Raw genomic sequence first — 19,793 nt, forward strand, 5'->3', positions numbered from 1 at the left:
GATTTCACTGACTCTTTTCAATAATTAAGGTTTCTCTATGTTTAAAGTGTAAAGATTTTTAAAGAAAGATGTGGAAGTACTCATAATATAGTTCTTAGTCTAAATTTCTAACAAGATTTTTTTTTTTTTAACTAAGGAAGTTTTAAGAACATATTTACAAAACAGTCATTATTGAAGATAGTAATACTTGCTCTTACCTTTCCCATGATCAGTTGAGCTGATGTGGTCAACTACTAATTCTATCCTTAGTGCTATTTCCAAAGCAGTATGTGAATGAAACTGTATTTAAAACATTCATTTACCAAGTAGATATTTATTAAGCAAGACTTTTTCCTCCAAAATCTGGGTTTCCTTTTTTAAGAAAATATTTTATGAATGCCTTTTCTTGTTGTTGTAATGTTTAGCACATGTATGACTGTGTTCATATGCACATTTGTTTCATTAGTCTTTATATCACTTTTCACCTTCTCACTTATACCTACTGTTTCTTTGGACTGACTGCTACAGTCTGGCTTGTGCTTCTTCCACACTGCTGAAATGCTTTTGCCAAAGTACCAGTGACCTTCCAGTTGTGAGATATCTTTCAGATCTTTCCTTGCTGGCTCTGTTACTTTGGATGGTTTATGTCTACCTTGGAATTCACTGTTAAGACATTATAGTGTCTTAAAGTTCACTATTCCTTGTCTCCCATAACACTGTTCTCTTCATCTTGTTCTTGTTCTCTTCACTCCTTTCTCATCATTCATTTTTTGTCTTTTTATGATATTCTTATCATACCTTTCCCTGGCTTTTCTTAATTTCCTTATTGGAACTAACAAAGTTCTATCTTTGGTTCACTTTCTTGTTCTTCTGTTCTTCTGACTTTAACTCATCAGTCTCTCTCTCTCTTTCTTTCTTTCTTTTCTTTTTTTTTTTTTTTTTTTTTAGGTCCAGTCTTATTCTGCTGCCCAGGTTGGAGTACAGTGGCATTGTCATAGCTCACTACAGCCTCAATCTCCTTGGGTCAAGTGATAAACCCACCTCAGCCTCCCAAGTAGCTAGGACTATAGGCACATACCACCCTACATGGCCAATTTTTTATTTTAGTAGAGATAGGCTCTTGCTACGTTTTCCAGGCTGGTCTCAAACTCCTGACCTCAAAGTGATCCTCCTGCCTCAGCCTCCCAAAGTGCTAGGATTACAGGTGTGAACCATTGTACTTGACCCAGTCTTATTTGCTTTCATAATTTAATTTCTTTTTTTTTTTTTTTTTTTTTTTGAGATGGAGTCTTACTCTGTTGCCTAGGCTGGAGGCTATCCCATCTCTCTGCAACCTTTGCCTTCTGGATTCAAGTGATTCTCTTGCCTCAGCCTCCCAAGTAACTGGGATTACAGTCTCCTGCCACCATGCCTGGCTAATTTTTGTATTTTTAGTAGAGACGGGGTTTCACCATGTTGGCAAGACTGGTCTCGAACTCCTAACTTCAGGTGATCCACCCGCCTCAGCCTCCCAAAGTGTTGGGATTACAGGTGTGAGCTGCCACATCTGGCTGATTTAAACTAATTTCTATATGCTGATGATTCCAAATCTTCCTGGGCCTGAACTTCAAAATACAGCCTTATATATGAAATACTCTCCGCACAATTTGAACTAGATATCCCAGGGGCACCTCAAACTCTTGATGCCTCTCACTGTACTTCTCTTCCCCTCTACCAAGTTCTTCTCCTCTTTACACTCTTGTTTTAGAGGTGGTACACTTATCTCACCATTCATGAGTCATTTTTTTTTTCTTTTTCCTGTTCACTCATATTTAAATTAAGAATCAGACCTGCCAGTTTTACCTTCTAAATATTTTTCTGCTTCAGGCCTTTATTCTTGAGAGTAGCCTCCTGTTTGGTCTTCTTGCTTACTGTCTCAAATCTATCTTTTCTATAGGTGATAGAATGAGTTATCTACAAAGGTTGTCTAGTCTTTAGATCTTTTGTCACCTACAGGATGAAGTCTGTCTTACAAAGGTATGCACAGCCTCTTGTTTCTTTGTGGCATCCATTTTTGCTCCTACCTCTCTAGTAGTTTATGCTCTAACAAGACCAACTTGCTTGTGGGTCTTTTATGTGCATGGTATTTTATGTCCTGCCACTGTACCATTTCTCATCTTGTCCTTTCTGCTTGGATGTTTTTCTCCAATTAAGTTAGTTAATTCTTGTCCATCATTTTAAAACATAGCTGTCATCTGTTATAAGAAGTCTTCCCTGATAGAAAGTAGGTACCCTTCTTCTGAGGTCCTTTAACATTCTTTCTCTAGCTCACTGTGCTATAATTAATTGTTTATATGTTTGTCTCCTCAAGTAAACCAAGCTTCACTGGGACTAAACTTATTTGAGGTCAGTACCATGTTTTTTTCATCTTTGAATTCTTGGAACTAGTACAGTGTCTGCCACGGAGTAGATCGGGACTCAACAAATGTTTATTGAATAAATAAACTGAATGGACTTGTCTTTTTAAATTGTAGCACAATTAATATACATTAAAATGCACAGCTCTTAAGTATTTAGCATGATAGGTTTTGATAGTTGTGTACACTTAGGTAACCCCCATTCTAAACATGATATAGAATATTTTCATCACCCGAGAAAGTTTTCTCCTGCTCTGTTTCTTCTGTGCCCACAGATTGTCTTTTTCTGATATCTGGCATCATGGATTCACTTTCCTGTAATTGGATATTATAAAAATGGAAATCTTATTTCTTCTGACATCTTAGAAGTGTAACATAATGCTTTTGAGATTCATTCATATTTTTGTCTGTATTGATAGTTCATTTTTTATTGTTGAGTAGTAGTTCATGTTTGAATATACCATAATTTGTTTGGTCATTCTCCTTTTGATAGACAATAACCAGTTTTTGGTTATTATGAATAAGGCTTGGAACATTCATTTATAAGTATTTTTTGTGGGCATATGTTTTCATTTCTCTTAGAGGATATCTAGGAGTGAAATTGCTGGACCATGGGGCAGATTTTTGTTTAACTTTATAGGAAATAGCCAAATGTTTATTTCCAAAGTGGGTGTGACATTTTATACTCCAACCAACAGTGTATGAGAGATCTGGTTTCTCCACTTCCTCACCAGTATTCTGTTTTCAGTCCTTTTGATTTTAGCTCTTCATGCTGGTGTGAAATGGTATCTCATTTGTGGTTTTAATGTGTATTTTCTTGATGACTAAAGATGTTGAGTACTTTTTAATGTGATTATTAGCTCTTAATAAAGTATCTATTTGAGTATTTTGTCCATTAAGAATTTGATTGTTGTACCCATGACTGATAGACTAGATAAAGAAAATGTGGCCCATATACACCATGGAACACTATGCAGCCATAAAAAAGAATGAGTTCATGTCCTTTGCAGGGACATGGATGAAGCTGGAAACCATCATTCTCAGCAAACTAACATAGGAACAGAAAAACCAAACACCACGTGTTCTCACTCATAGGTGGGAGTTGAACAGTGAGAACATGTGGACACAGAAAGGGGAACATCACACACCGAGGCCTGTTGTGGGGCAGAGGGGGGAAGGGGAGGGAGAACATTAGGACAAATACCTAATGCATGTGAGGCTTAAAACCTAGATGACGGGTTGATAGATGCAGCAAACCACCATGGCACATGTATACCTATGTAACAAACCTACACATTCTACACATGTGTCCCAGAACTTACAGTAAAATAAAAAAAAAAATAAAGAATAGATGGATGAAAGGAGAAAGAAAGGAAGAAAAGGAATAATCTAAGGTAAATATGGTAAAATGCTAATATTTTAAAAATCTAGGTGGTGTGAGCAGGAATTTTTAAAAATTATTTTTAATGTTTTTCCTGTAAGTAAAAATATTTCATATTAAAAGACAAAAAGATATGAAAACGGATTTTCATCTCTTTTGTAATTATTGTGATTATGTGTTTTATATGTAATACATCATGTAATGATATATATCATACTAGATTATTAATATTACAAATATATACTTAGAAGATAGATACCATTTACATCAAGTTAATCAAGTGTAGAAGAAGTATGATTTTTTTCAACTTGTAATTATTCCCATAAAGGTTAATGTTTTTTACCCAACAACAATAACAAAAAGAAATTGGATTGTTGGACTTCTTAATGTTGATTTGTAGGAGTTGTTTAAATGTCCTAGATATGAGTCTTAAAATACATATGTTATGAATGTTTTTTACAATCTGTGGCTTTTTAGTTTATTTTATTAATGGTATTTTTTGATAACTAAATATTTTTAATTTTGGTCAAATCAATTTTGTCAGGTTTTTTTTTCTTTTCTAATGAGGGCTTTTTATGTCCTATTCAAGAATCGTTGCTTACTTCAAGTTTGTGAAGATACTTTCTTATGCTTGCTTCCAGAAGCTGTAGGATATGGGTTTTATATTTAAGAATATGATCAAATTATGTTGGTTTGTGGAGTGGGAAAGAAGCAGGTATTATTTTTATTTTTATACAGATATTCAGGTATTTCAGTAACATTTGTAAAAAAAATTATTGGATTGACTTGGCATTTTGATTGAAAATCTGTTGACTGTATTTTGTGGGTCTATACCTGGATTTTTTTTTTTTTTTTGTATTATTCTATTTGACTGTCCTCATGCCAATATCACACTGTCTGGATTGATGAAGCTTTATGATAAGTACTGATAACAATTAGTGTGAGCCCTCATCTTTTCTTTCAGGTTAATTTGGGTATTCTTGAGTATTTGCATTTCCATATTAGTTCATTTTCATACTGCTGTGAAGAAATACCCGAGACTGGGTAATTAATAAAGAAAAAGAGGTTTAATGGACTCACAGTCCCATATGGCTTGGGAGGCCCCACAGTCATGGCGGAAGGCGAAGGAGGAACAAAGGCACATCTTATATGGTGGCAGGCAACAGAGCATGTGCATAGGCACTGCCCTTTATAAAACCATCGGATCTCATGAGACTTAGTACTATCACGAGAATAGCATAGGAAAAACTCGCCTTCTTGATTCAATTACTTCCCACCGGGTCCCTCCTGTGACACATGGGGATTATGGGAGCTACAATTCAAGATGAGATTTGGGTGGGGACACAGCCAAATCATATCACATATGAATTTTAGGATCAGTTTGTCTATTTGCTGAAGAAAATCCTACTAGGACTTATGATAACTAGAAAATGGTGGCAGTGTAGTAAATAATTTACAAAAATCTTTCCCCCAAAGTATACGGATAACTTCACACATAACCAAAATCTGTGTAAAGCGATGCTCTCAACCTCATGTGAGCACACAGAATGTGGAAACTATCAAAGACCTGTGAGTGAAAAAAAAAAGTTAAAAGCCAGCCCCATGGTTCCACACACTCCTATGCCAATCTTGTCCCACTTGTGGGACTTTGTTGATCCAAGGCAGACCTCAAAAACAAACAAACAAACAAACAAAAAACTATAGAAAAGCAGAGGAGAGATGCGAATGAAGTGACTGGAGGGTGGTAGGAATGACCACCAGAAAGATCAAATCCACGCTAAATGTGAAAAATAAAGAAACTTGGTATATTAGGAAAATATTTCAAAGTAAGGAGAGGTGCCAAATAAAGGGCCAGAGAGAAACAGATGAAAAACAGTGGGTCAGGCATGCAACTTAAAATAGACACATGCCATATAAAGGAATTGGTGTGTGAATTAAAGGGATAGATTCTATTTAAATAGGTAAGTCTAATTTCAAAGAATAGCTATGATTTAAAAGGTTCAATTTTTGAAATGCATAGCTTCTGGGAGAGAAAAAAACAAAAAGGAAGGAAGGCATTTCCTTTGGCAATTGGAAAATAAAGACGAAAAGAAGGAAAAGGGAAAAATTAAGGCCCTGTGAGACAAAAGAGAACTACAAAAGTGGAGGATTCATAATATGCCCGCTAATGAAACCAACCACTTCATTAAAGTATATGGCATTGATTGACTGGTAGGAAAGGGTGACATTGGACTAGAAATATTGTAAAACAGCCCAATGTCACAAAAATGAACAAAAATATATCTAAATCAGGAAACAAATTTGCACACAGACCGAGGAAAATTATTTTCCTCCAAAACAACCGTGAACTATAACTCTAAGTTCATACTCCCAACAGAATTAAATAAACAAGCATTTGGAAGTATGAAAAATCACTTGAGTCAGAAATTCAAAAACTGAAGGCAGAAGTGGATAATAATAAACGGGGACAAATGGGGGAAAAATGTTGATGGAGCTTTGGAAAGAAATGGAAGACGATATCAGAATTATTTTGGAAATAAAGAATACATTACAAGGTACCCAAGGGAAAATGGACTAGAATTAAAATTTGATAAAGAGCATTGAAGAAAGAAAAACAACTATGAGAATTTAAAGAAATAAGAAATGTCAGAGAGAAAGTAGTTGAAGTGTAAGACTTAGTCAAGGAAGGAATAATATTTATTTTATTTGAGTCCCTAAGGGGAAAAAACCAAAACAAGTGAAAAGAGCTGATATCTAAAACTATAATTCAAGAAAACTTTCCAGATAGAAAAAGATGGAAATCCACACATTGAAAGTATGCCAAGTACAATGAAAGATTAATCCATAGCAATTAACTGCAAGACATATCCCAGTAAAAATTATTAGATTATTAAGATAATGATAAAATCCTTAGGACCACCATGAAAAAAATTCAAATAAAAGCAAAAGAATTATAAGTAGCATCACGCTTTTCAAAACCAATATATAAAGCAAGGCAAAAATAGAGCAGCATTCAAAGAAAAGTCAGTGGAAGTACGAATTTGAGATTTTATATCTAGCCAAGCTGCTTTTTAAATATTAAGGCTATATAAAAATAGTTTTCATCATACCAGAACTTTTATGCATCAAGAAATAGAGCAACTGGCTTTCTGAAACAGAAACTTCAGGCATTTGCAGGGACACATACATAGAAACATAGCAATAACAGGATACTGCGTTATACTACTTTTATTACTAGATAGATTTAAGTGGACAAAATATAAGGAGGTAGAAGATGTAAACAATATAGGCAATAAGGTTGATCTTCTGGGTATACTGTATATTGAATGCTATACCTTGATAAGAGAAAATACTCATTTTCTTAAGTGCATATGGCACATTCACAGAAACTGATTATATATTATGTTATAAGGAAAACATTAATAACTTCCATAAAGTAGAACTGTTATAAACACTCTGATTACAGTGCACTAAAACTAGGATTTACTAACAAAACCAAATATAAGCCCTTTCACCTAGAAATTAAAAGATTTGACTAAATAACTTTTTAAAAAGTATTTTAAAAAATTGTAAAAGGAGAAATACAATTAAATGTATTTAATTGTAAAAAAATGTAATGACAGTGAAGACACTTTATATCATAATTTATGTGGTGTATTTAAGCAGTGATTACAGGAAAATTTATTTTACTACTTTTATTAATAAAATGGATAAATGATAAATGAACTTAATTTTCAGCTAAACTAAAAAAGAACGAGGTAAGTCAAAAGAAAGGAAGAAAAATAATAACTATAAAAGCAGAAATTGATGAGCAAAAGAATAGAAAAAGTAACTCTAGCAAATAAGCCAAAATCCTGATGTTTTCTCTCCCTGGCCATGCAGTGTTTTTATTTATTTATTTATTTATTTATTTATTTATTTATTTATTTAGTTAGTTTTTGAGACGGAATCTAGCTCTGTCGCCCAGGCTGGAGTGCAGTGGCGCGATCTCAGCTCACTGCAAGCTCCGCCTCCTGGATTCACGACATTCTCCTGCGTCAGTCTGCCGACTAGCTGGGACTACAGGCATCCGCCACCGCGCCCGGCTAATTTTTTGTGTTTTTAGTAGAGACGGGGTTTCACCGCATTAGCCTGGATGGTCTCGATCTCCTGACCTCGTGATCCGCCCGCCTCTGCCTCCCAAAGTACTGGGATTACAGGCGTGAGCCCCCGCCTTCGGCCAGTGGTTATTAAAAAACAACTTTATTGAGTTATAAATCACAGAAAAAAATTCACCCCTCTATTCAGTTCTGGCTGGTCGCAGTGGCTCACGCCTGTAATCCCAGCAGCCGTGAGGTGGGCGGATCACTTGAGGGAGCAGTTGGAGACCAGCCTGGCCAACATGGCAAAATCCCTTCTCTATTAAAAATACAAAAATTAGCCGGGCATGGTGGGATGCGCCTGTAGTCCCAGCTACTCCAGAGGCTGAGGCAGGAGAATTGCTTGAACCCAGAAGGCACAGGTGCAGTGAGCGGAGATTGTGCCACTGCACCCCAGCCTGCGTGACAGAGGGCATCTCTGTCTCAAAAAATAAATAAATAAAAAATAAAGCATATAATTCAGTAGCTTTTTGTATATTCACACAGATATGTAATCATCACTGCTATCTAATTCAAGAACATTTAACTCGATAATGCGTTGCCATCACTCCCCTTTCCTCCTAGACCCTGGCAACTTCTCATCTGCTTTCTGTCTCTATGGATTTTTTTATATGACATTTCATGTAAGTGGAATCATACAAAGTGTGACTTTTAAAGTTTGGCCTCTTTCATTTAGCATAACATTTTTATGGTTCATTCATGTTGCTGCATGTATCAATCCTTCACTTATTTTTATGACAATAATATTCCAATTTATGGAAATAACACATTTTGTTTATATCCATTTATCAGATGAACAATCTTGGTGTTTTTGAAAAAGTTAACAAAATAGACAAACCATTAGCTAACTTATTGAAGGGAAAAAGGTATAACTATGTAAAATAAGAAATAACAAGAAGACATCTTTGAAACAATACATTAAAAATAACTTGATTAAAAAATGGGCAAAGGACCTGAATAAACTTTTCCCTGAAGAAGACATAAAAATGGCTAAGAGGTGTATGAAAAGGTGCTCAGGATCACAAATGATCAGGGACATGCAAATTGAAACCACTATGATGTATCACCTCACACCTATAAGGACGGCTATTATCAAAAAAGATACGAGATAGCAAATGTTGGCAGGGATGTGGAGAAACACCCTAGTACACTGTTGATGGGAATGTACATTGGTACAGCCCTTATGGAAGACAGTATGGAAGCTCTTAAAGAAATTAAAAATAGAACTACAATACGACCTAGCAATCCCTATGCTGGGTATATAACCAAAGAAGATGAAATCACTACCTCATAAAGATATTTTCCCTTCCAAGTTTATTGCAGTATTAGTCACAGTAGCCAAGCTATGGAAACAATCTAAATGTCCATCAATGGAAAAATGGATAAAGAAAATGTGGTATATACAGTTGATCTTGAACAGTACGGATTTGAACTGTGTGAGTTAACATATACGTGGATTTTTCTTTCATTTCTGCCATGCCACCACTGAGACAGCAAGACCCACCCCTCCTCTTCCTCATCCTCAGCCTACTCAACGTAAAGACAATGAGGATGAAGACCTTAATGATGATCCGTTTCCACATAATGAACAGTAAATATGTTTTCTCTTCCATATGGCTTTTGTAACATTTCATTGTAAGAATATAGTACATTATACATACACAAAATATGTATTAATTGACTATGTTATTGGTAAGGCTTCTGGTCAGCAGTGGGCTATTAGTAGTTAAGTTTTTAGGGAGCCAGAATTTATACTCAGATTTTCGACTGTGCAGGGGTTGGTGCTGCTAACACCCGAGTTCAAGGTCACTTGTATATACAATGGAATATAATTCAGCCTTTAAAAAGGAGGAGATCCTGCCATTTCTCACCCATGAATGAACCTATAGGATGTTATGCTAAGTGAAATAAGCCAGGCACAGAAAGAACAGTATTATATGATCTTACTTATGTGTGGAATATTATAAACAAAAAAAGAGCTCGAATATAGAGATATAGAATGAAACAGTGGTTACCAGAGGCAGTGGGGAGGGTAGAGGAAATGGGGAGATGTGGGTACAAGGACACAAAATAGCAGACATGTAGGACAAAAAAGTTGAGAGATGTACAACATGAGGACTAAAGTTACTAAAATTAGAGATTTTTGTTAAGTAAGTAGATTTTAGCTGCCCTTGTTGCACACAAAAAGTAACTGTGAGACGATTGATACATTAATAAACTTCACTGTGGTAACTATTTTACTATCTATAGGTATACTGTAACATCATGTTGTAAACCTTGAATATACACACACAAAATTTTTTTTAAATGTCATGAGATACTTTGCAAATACTTCTAAAAACCTATATGAAATGGGTGATTTTCTGGGAAAGTACAGATGACCAAAGTTGCCCCTATTAGAGTTAGAAAGCTTAAACAGACCGATGTTATAGAAGAAATAGAGAAAATTAAGGGGGAGATTACTCCATAAAAGCACCCAGGGGCAAATGGTTTCACAGAGGAATTCTATAAAACCTTCCTATACCATATACTGTCATTCATCACTTTATGGGGTATATTCTAGAAATGTGTTCTCAGGCAATTTTTGTCATTGTGGGAGCATCATAGAGTGTTCTTACACAAACCTTAATGGTATTGCCGACTACGCGCATAGGCTATATGGCATATCCTGTTGCTCCTAGGCTACCAACCTGTACAGCATTTTATCATACTGTATACTGTGGGCAGTTGTAACACAACTTAGTATTGTATACATATTTATGTATTTAAACATATTTGTATATTTAAAAATGTGTAAACATAGAAAAGATACAGTATTTTAATCTTAGAGGACCACAGTCATATATATGTATCTGTCATTGACCAAAATGTTATGTGGAGTGTGACTGTATTGAAAACTTTTTTTTCTGAAGTGCAAATAGCTGTAATATCCACTTTAAATCTTTATTATTTTCAGCATCAGGCTCATCTTGGGATCAGACAGATTTGATTGATTTTATTTTTTCTTCAGAATGTGTTCCATTTTTTCATTCTTTGTATTTTGGGTAATTTTGAATTTTGTACTGCGTATTAATAGTGTTAAATTGTAGAGATTTTTCTTCTCTTGTTTTCCACCAGTGATTATTGTTTCCTGTGTTATTAAAGGTACTTTTTTTTTTGTGGGGAGGCTGGATTTGAACTGCAGTTTCTTATCCTATGCAGCAGCTCCATTCTCTTTTCAAATCTTTTGTCTTTAGCTGGGATGTTTGGAGTCTGTTTCGCACTTGTCATTTGGAGGTCAGTCAGGTGTAGGTAGACAGAGTTTGATGATCCTCTCTCTACGTCTTTCCTTTGCCTGATCTCTCCACACTGTTCAGTGCTCCTGGTTTACCCACTTTCCTTTTCTGTATAATAAGAAGGGCCACCGTCAGTCTGTGTAATTAGTATTTTCTTATTTATAGACTTTAACCAATAAGGTTCACTGAAAGTATTCATTCAGGAAGAGATAATGAATCAAGGCATTTAAAGTTGAATAGAAGAAATGTCCTTCATAGATTCTAAACTAAGGGATGGACTGCTTTTTCAAAATAATGTTTTTTGTTTAATTAAATCAATGCTTCTCAAGTAATTACTGGAATTTGTAGTGGATGTATTTATTTCCAGTGGCTGTGGTAACAAACTACCACAAGCTGGGTGGCTTAAAACAATTGAAATTTATTCACTTAACAGTTCTGGAGATCAGAATTCTGAAATCAAAATGTCTATGGAGCTGTTCTCCCTGCAGAGGCTCTAGGGGAGAATCAGTAACTTACCCCTTCCAGCTTCTATGGTTGCTGACATTCCTTGGCTTGAGGCATCATCAGTCCAGTTTCTGCCTCCAGCTTCATATGGCCTTTTACTTTTCTGTGTGTCACTTTACTCTGTGTGTTTGTTTTTAAACTCCCTCTGCCTCTCTCCTATAAAAGCACTTGTCATAGGACTTAGGGCCTGCCTGTATTATCTAGTATGATTTTCTTATTTCAGAGTTCTTAATTTAATTACTTATGTAAAGACTCTCTCTAAATAAAGTAACATTCACAGATTCCCAGGCATTAGGACATGAGCGTATCTTTTTGTGGGCCACCATTCAGGCTACTATGAAGAGGTATGGGGGATGTAGCCAAATTATGTTTTCTAAGTTAATATGGGCCAAGGGAAAACTCTCCCTTCTCCCTCTGAAGGTTTGCTGAAAATCAGCTGAAGAAAGGCCGATTAATAGCAGAGACATACAAAATTTATTTTATCATGCATAGCACAAGGGAATTACAAGAGAATGATGGTTTATACAATAGTGCAGTGGGGGTACAGATGCTTATATACTCTTCACAGAGGAGAGAGAGATGTGGATGATTTTAAGGGGGATAGTAAATGATTTTTAGGGGAATTCAGTGGGCTTGGAGAACATACAATGTCCTGAGACAAAGCCTTGTGGGCCCACAGAGAAGACAATGGTTCTGTTTAGGTGTGTTGACAGACTTCAGTCTTTATTCCTGCAGTATGAGTTAATGAAAACTCAAGGAAGGGACCAGTAGTAATTTTCTTCTTTGAAGAGTCTGGAGTTTAAGCAGATAAGGGAGTATCAGAGTAAAACTGCTTCTAGTATCTGCCAGTCTCCAAGGGCCTTTAATTAAAAATAATCAGCATACCAGGGTGCCATATTTTGGGGTGAAATTTCCTGGTCTCCTTCAATAGAAAAAAAAATCTAATTTATTTGCAGCATTTCTATTTCAAAAATGTAAGCAACGCTAAGCACTTTGTATTTAAGATGCACTTTAAAGAAATGGAAATGAGAATTACTAATTCATATTTATCAGCTAACATATATATGGAACTATTTCACTTTTTTGACAAAAAATTATTTGTTTAGTATTTACCTGTTTAATATAGTGACACATTTAAATGTCTTCCCTTTTTAATTGTAATATTGTGCTTTTTATATTCCTCTTTCATTTTTTAAATTCATTTTAATGTACAGGAAATTGTTATGTTACTAGATTGTAAGACATATGATTGCATATACTAGAAACAAATAGGTATTTGTCTTAATTGCCTATGATAATTGAAGTAGATTTTCATTTTAAGATTTTGAATGACATCAGATTTTAAATGTAAATTCTAAAATGACTGATTTTTCTCTGTGAAATATAACTTTAAACTTTATTGCTTACTAGCTCTTTCTTGACATGATTGTTTTACATTCTGACATAAATGGCAGATTGAACAAAAATGATAGCAATTCATTTTGCACTAGAAATTCTGTTCCAGGCAGAAACAGTTGTACAGTCTAATGGAATAACTTATTTTCTTATTGATAAAAAACTTTCAATTGTAAAACTGAAAGATTTAAACAAAATAAATAATAAAAGTATTTCCTTCTTTCTGATACTTTTCTTTAGTTCTCAGTGAGCTCCATGTGAGTAGCCTGCTAGAAATATGTAGTCAGGCTTACCAATAAGGAATCATATACACTTCTGACTATTAGCTCTAGCCTTTGAAGAAATTCCCTTTATCATTAGATAAATTTTATTCTCTTTATTTCTCATTAGAATCCATATTTTTGAATATCATTATTTTTTGAAAATATTTTATAGAATAAACAAGAGCACCATGTTTAAGAGGGAAGAAAACTAATACTTACTTAGCACCTACTGTATTCCAAGCATATGCTGGATATTACGTGCTGTCTCCTCATTTTTTCTTAGAAAAACTCTGTAGATCAGTATTTTCAGGATTGTCATTTTTGGTAGGGGGAAACTGAGGCACAGAAAGATTAAGTAAATTGACTAGGGTCCCACACGTATTAAAAGGTAAGGCTTAGATTTTCATCCAGTTTTTACTAAAAAGTGATAGTCTCTCCAGCTACTCATGAAAATGCCTTCCAATTTTTATAATACCTTACATTTATAAATAGCATTTCTTATGTAAACTTAACCAAGTATGTGATCATCTTGGGGTTAATTCTGGAAGGCCTCACCTTGAGAAACTCTCGGCATGGACTTTGTAGGCACCAATGCTATGAGTGCAGTAGTCAGCGTAGTGTTTAGGGCAGTAGGCTTCATGTAAGCCTTTTGACCTGATGTAATAAATATAGCCACCACCTTTGTGCTGAGAAAAAGAGGACAGAAATATTAAGTAATCTCACATCTTAAAATCTGATTTATTAAAAATAACCCCAGTTCTGCTTCTGAATTAATGTATGAAAATATAGAATTAGAGGAAGGCTGTAAATTATAACCTCAATGAAAGTAAAAATATCTAGGCCTTCATTTTATACTTTTAAATTTATGTGAAGTCATGGTTTACAAAGATGAATAACAACATAGTTAGGTTACCATTGCCACTATACTTTGTAATATATTAATTATGGGATTTCAAGGGAATTATTTACAAATTTTTACTTGCTCAGCTGTTACAATTTTTTAAATACCAAATAAGCATTCTAGGTTTAATGCCTTCATGGATTGGTTTATGTATGGGAAAAATATTTTAATATTTTGAATATGAGTCATCAAAATAGAAATTTGTTATTTATTACCTGTCTTCTTATGATTATTTTAAAATTGTCATGCTTTGTTTTGATGTCAGAGAAAAGCAGTTACTGAAATAATGTTGAAAATACTTTTTGTAACTATTCTACAGCAGAAAAACATTAGTCTATAATGATTTATGTGTGCTTTATTTTTATAAAATCATTTATTTCCAAAGGATATAGATGTAGAAGAGATGGGAAGAGAAAATTGTCTCAATATATCTACTGGTGAGGTATGTCTTGAATGCTTATGAAATGAGTTTTTTTTAAAAACCCTGAGTGATCTTTATATCAAACACAAATTCAAAATTTTAATAGTCTATTTTATTTTCTTTGTTATCCCTATTCTCCAACAAAAAACAAATGTCAGGAACCTTTAAGCTAGTTTAGTGTATGTATCTTCAGGGTCTTAGCTTCAACAAGAGTATAATTTACTTGTGAAACAAGGTTGTCATCTAGTGGTGCTTTCAAGTAGTACAGCTTTCACAATTAGCTACCTGATAGTCTTCAGATTTTTAAAGGAGTTGCTTAACAAAAAACTATCTAGGTTTAACTTTTCAGAGTTTAAACACTTTTGAATACTGTTAAATTAGATATAAACTTACAAAGGATTTTCCCTAAAATTTTTTTAAATTTCCATCTCAATTTTTAAAATAATATTTTTTTGTTTGGCTACTGAAATACTGATATTTGACCAGAGTAGATGTTAACCATGATGTATATCAAAGGCATTTCATATTGTTTTACATCATCAGAAGTTGTTTATTTAGAAGAAGATTCTTAAATAGTGTTAAGTAATTAAAAAAATTTTTTTTTGCATATTAATCCTTTCACCAGCCTGAGCAACAAAGCAAGACTCTTATCTTTACAAAAAAAAAAAAAAAGGTGGAAGTAATGTATATTTGTGATTGCAAAGAAATCATAAAAACTAAAAACCGGAAAAGTAGTGCATTTTAATAGATAGTTTATTAATGAGTAAAATAAATCTTGTATTAAAAATAGTTTACTACATTAAGATTAACACTACATGCTGGTATTTAGAAATACTTTAAATAATATGTACCTTTATTTATCTGATCCTTTTACATATAAGCCATAGAGAAAATTAAATTTTTAAGCTAGCATTGATTCAAGTCCTTGTTTAATTGTTGGAATACAGATTGTGGTATTCAATTTGGGATAGGAAGTGGCTACTTTGCCTAGACAAGAAAAGAAAATGTGGTAATATTAATAGAAGAGATACTTGGTTGTTAAGGGTAGCAAAATAAAAGACCTCTTTTTTCATTTTCCACCATTTTTTGTAGTACTCACTCTTCTGAATTACATTTTGTAGAATTCTGATCCTTCTGTTTGTTATGCTTAATAGAGCTTTTGCCATGGAATTCATGGATTCATTCAACTAACTGCTGGTGTTCCATCTTGTATTCTTATCTGCAATCCTTTCAATATATCTGTAAACTGTATTGAATATATTGATTTTATTTTTACCAGGTTATCTGAAGAAAATCTTGTGCCCCAATTCTTACTAGCATTTTTACCTTACTAATCTTGTTACTCATTATGGCAAAATACTGTATTTTCCCAAGTTATATTCATAAACAAGAACTTGCAAGCCATTTCCTTCTGCCCTAGAGGAGGGAATCGGCAAGTTAATTCTTTCAGTGTCTCTGGCTAGGTGTGGTATATTAAGAGTCTATAAGAATAATAGATAAAACAATTTTTTGGCAGGTGTATTACAATTAGTTTACACTGTGGAGACAGAAACAGGATAGGCAGAGTGAACAGAGATCTTCTTATGGGTAAATTTTTAAAAATATCTTTACAACATTAAAGTTTTGGGAATTTGTAGTAGGTCAGGAACTTCCATATTTGCTGAGATCAAAAATATCCTTTAATATAAGTTTTTTTTTTAATTATCTTTTATGTTTTTTTCCCTCTCTTGTCCTACCTTAGCTTGGGTAATTGGGAATTAGTTATCTTTATTTTCTTTGTGGCTAAGGAAGAGTTCATTTATCAAACTCCCATTTTAGTATTTTGATATCATATGTGGGGGGTAGTAACCTCAGTGTAGTAGCAAATAATCAGGTATAGGTTAGAGACCCCAAAAACTGCATGAAACCATTTGATTTGGGTTTTATTCAGGGGCAATTAAGAACACCATTTACCAGTCACTGTCCAGATATCTTCTTATTTTTTTTTTTTTTTTTTGAGACGGAGTCTCGCTCTGTCGCCCAGGTTGGAGTGCTGTGGCCGGATCTCAGCTCACTGCAAGCTCCGCCTCCCGGGTTCACGCCATTCTCCTGCCTCAGCCTCCCCAGTAGCTGGGACTACAGGCGCCCGCCACGGCACCCGGCTAGTTTTTTGTATTTTTTTAGTAGAGACGGGGTTTCACCATGCTAGCCAGGATGGTCTCGATCTCCTGACCTTGTGATCCATTCGTGAAGAATGTTTTCACTCTTGGTTTTCTCATTGGCATTTTAAAGACTTTTCATGTGTCATCAGCCTAGTTTATATCAATGTGCAATAATTCTGTATTTGATTATTTTAGGAATAATATTAATCAAAATAATCAATATTTTACGTTGCAGTTCAGATTTGAATGAGCATTCATTATTTCAATGGGTGGCAGTGGGTAAAAGAGAATAAAACTTGGTGTTTGCTTTTATGGCTCACTTTCTGGCCAATTAAAACATTCCTCCTCCTTAAAAATATAAGTAGTCCTCGAAGTCTGAAGTAAGCATGGGTTCTTTATATGTCCAGTTTGTAAAATATTTACATCAATGACCAGACTGAATGATTTGATACTTTTTAGTGTGATGTAAACAACTCACCAGAGAACCGTTTGTTACAGGCGTAGTTGTGCTCTTTGCTCTCCTGGTGTGTACAAAGTGACCTAAAAGATACTTGGTTCTTTTCTTGCTTGGAAAAGAAGTTGGCTATGAATGTTATACTATTTTAAGTACACTTATGGCACAACACTGTATGTCAAAGACAACTTGGAAGTGAACAGGAGCAAATAATTTAAATAAACTAATATGTTTAGTAAGTACAAAGCACATGTACCACATACAGGCTGAGCCCTGGTTTGTTTGGTTTACAGAAATCTAAAAGCTAAAAATCAAATCTGACACAGTAACTGCTTTACCAATCCTCGTGCAGACATGGCTGCCCTCTTTAGCTCAGTCAGCTGATCTGTAGTTTGCCTTGCTCCTTTTCATTATCTATACATCATAGCCAGTGAGTAAGTTAGATTCACCGATTTTACCTGCTTTCAAAGAAATGGATCAAAAGAAAATTGTCCCTCTTCTTTCCTTATTGATGGTAAAGGGTGGTAATGGAGATCTACCATCTGGAGCAATGAGTTTAAAACAATAGTGTTTGTTTTATCACAGTTTTCTGCCAGTTGAGATTCTTGAGCTATGGTTTGGACATGTCTGTTTGATATGCCAAGTGACATCTGAACACGAGGTGAAGACAGTTAAGTGATTCTAAGAATTTTGACATCTTCTCATAAATAGAAGCATTTACCAAAGGAAGCATTTTCTAAAATCCCTTTTTAAAAAATTTTGAGCACTTAAGGCTAGGTGTGGTGGCTCATGCCCACAATCCAGAACTTTGGAAGGCCCAGATGGGCTGATTGTTAGAGCTCAGGAGTTGGAGACCAGCCTCTGCAACATGGTGAAATCTCATCTCTATCAAATAAAATAATTAGGTGGGCATAGTGGCGAGTGCCTGTAATCCCAGCTACTTGGGGGACTGAGCCATGAGAATTGCTTGAGCCCAGGCAGTTGAGGCTCTTGTGAGCTGCGTTTGTGCCACCGCATTCCAGCCTGGTGAAAAGTGAGACCCTGTTTAAAAAAAAAAAAAAAAAAAAAGTGAATACTTACTAAACTGCGATGACTTGAAAATTGCATTATTTGAAGGTAAAACTATTGAGAAATATTTGTCTGTTTTGTATCATGCAGAAATTTAGCCTTTTAATGCCCTGCCCATCAGTAAAATGTATTCAGATGTTTTCAACAGTAATAAGTGGTTTTATAATATTAGTGTTCAAAATCTTCATTAGAGAGTGAAAAAAAAAAAAGTGTGCTTTTGCTGGCTGTTTTAGTAAACAAGAACCCTCTGGTGTCAGTTTCTTCTTTTGTATCAATGCCCTTGGATTTTAGGTGTTCAAAGATGGCACATGGGAACTGATGGTAATTCTCTTCTCTCAAGGTCCACCAGGTGGGTGTATGCACGGGGACCGTAACTGGAGTGCCTGCTTCACTTTTCAGTTGCTTTCTTTCCTGATTACCACAGTTAAGACTGATGAATCCTGTGTTGTGTTGTTCTTCAGTTACTGTGTTACTGAAGTTCTTGAAGCACATGTTGGTCTTTGAGTTTTTGTTTTTTATCACTTGTTTTATTCATTGGTAATATTGGAGTTCTAAATGTTTATAAAAATGAAAAGATTAATTTGTAAATCCCAAAGTATGGTTAATTTAGGCTCAGTCCGTCTGTGACAATTGTCCAGTATTAACAAAAGGATCAGTAAGGTATTATTCAGGGAGAGCTGTGAATGGGTGCCCTGTTTCTTGAAAATCATGGAGTAAACCTGTAAGGCTTAAGTTTTTTGGTTTTGTTATGTTCAGAAAACCTTTTACAGGCCTTATTATTTTCTTATTTCAATAGTTTTTGGGTATAGGTGGTTTTTGGTTACCTAGATAAGTTCTATAGTGGTGAATTCTGAAATTTTAGTGCACCCATCACTCGAGCAGTGTACACTGTACCCAATATGTAGTCTTTTATCCCTCACCCTCTCCTAACCTACCCCGGTGGAGTCTCCAGAGTCCATTATATCACTCTGTATGTATTTGCACCCTCATGCCTTAGCTCCCACTTACAAGTGAGAACATAAAGTATTTGGTTTTCCATTCCTGTAGTTCATGTAGAATAATGACCTCCAGCTCCATCCAAGTTGTTGCAAAACACATTATTTCAATTCTTTTTTTATGGCTGAGTAGTATTCTATGGTGTATATATGCACATTTTCTTTATTCACTCTTTGGACGATGGACACTTAAGTTGGTTCCACATCTTTGCAATTGCAAATTGTGCTGCAGTAAACATGTGTATGCATGTGTCCTTTCATATAATGACTTCTTTTCCTTCAGGTTGATACTCAGTAGTAGGACTCCTGGATCAAATGGTAAGATCTACTTTTAGTTCTTTAAGGAATCTCCATACTGTTTTCTATAGTGTTGTACCAATTTACATTTCTGCCAGCAGTGCAGACCACATCACGACAACATCTATGGTTTTTTTTTTGTTGTTGTTGTTGTTGTTTTTAATTATGGCCATTCTTAGAGGAG

The 19,793-nt window shown here is 34.7% G+C and overlaps 1 protein-coding gene across 6 annotated transcripts in view; it reads left to right on the plus strand.

Moving 5' to 3' along the window:
* TDRD3 (tudor domain containing 3) overlaps nt 1-19,793 on the plus strand; it is a 191,530-nt gene that overhangs the window by 20,889 nt on the left and 150,848 nt on the right. The window contains exon 1 of one of the 6 annotated variants that reach the window (XM_037986651.2): nt 9,381-9,486. The exons of 4 other annotated variants lie outside the window; for them this stretch is intronic. The gene's annotated coding sequence lies outside the window, so the exon portion shown is untranslated. Of the gene's footprint in view, nt 1-9,380; nt 9,487-19,598; nt 19,631-19,793 lie in introns of those variants that run through there. One more of the 6 variants, XM_073014380.1, reaches the window with a different exon arrangement.

Source organism: Chlorocebus sabaeus, chromosome 3, assembly GCF_047675955.1.
Source record: "Chlorocebus sabaeus isolate Y175 chromosome 3, mChlSab1.0.hap1, whole genome shotgun sequence".
Classification (NCBI taxonomy): domain Eukaryota; kingdom Metazoa; phylum Chordata; class Mammalia; order Primates; family Cercopithecidae; genus Chlorocebus; species Chlorocebus sabaeus.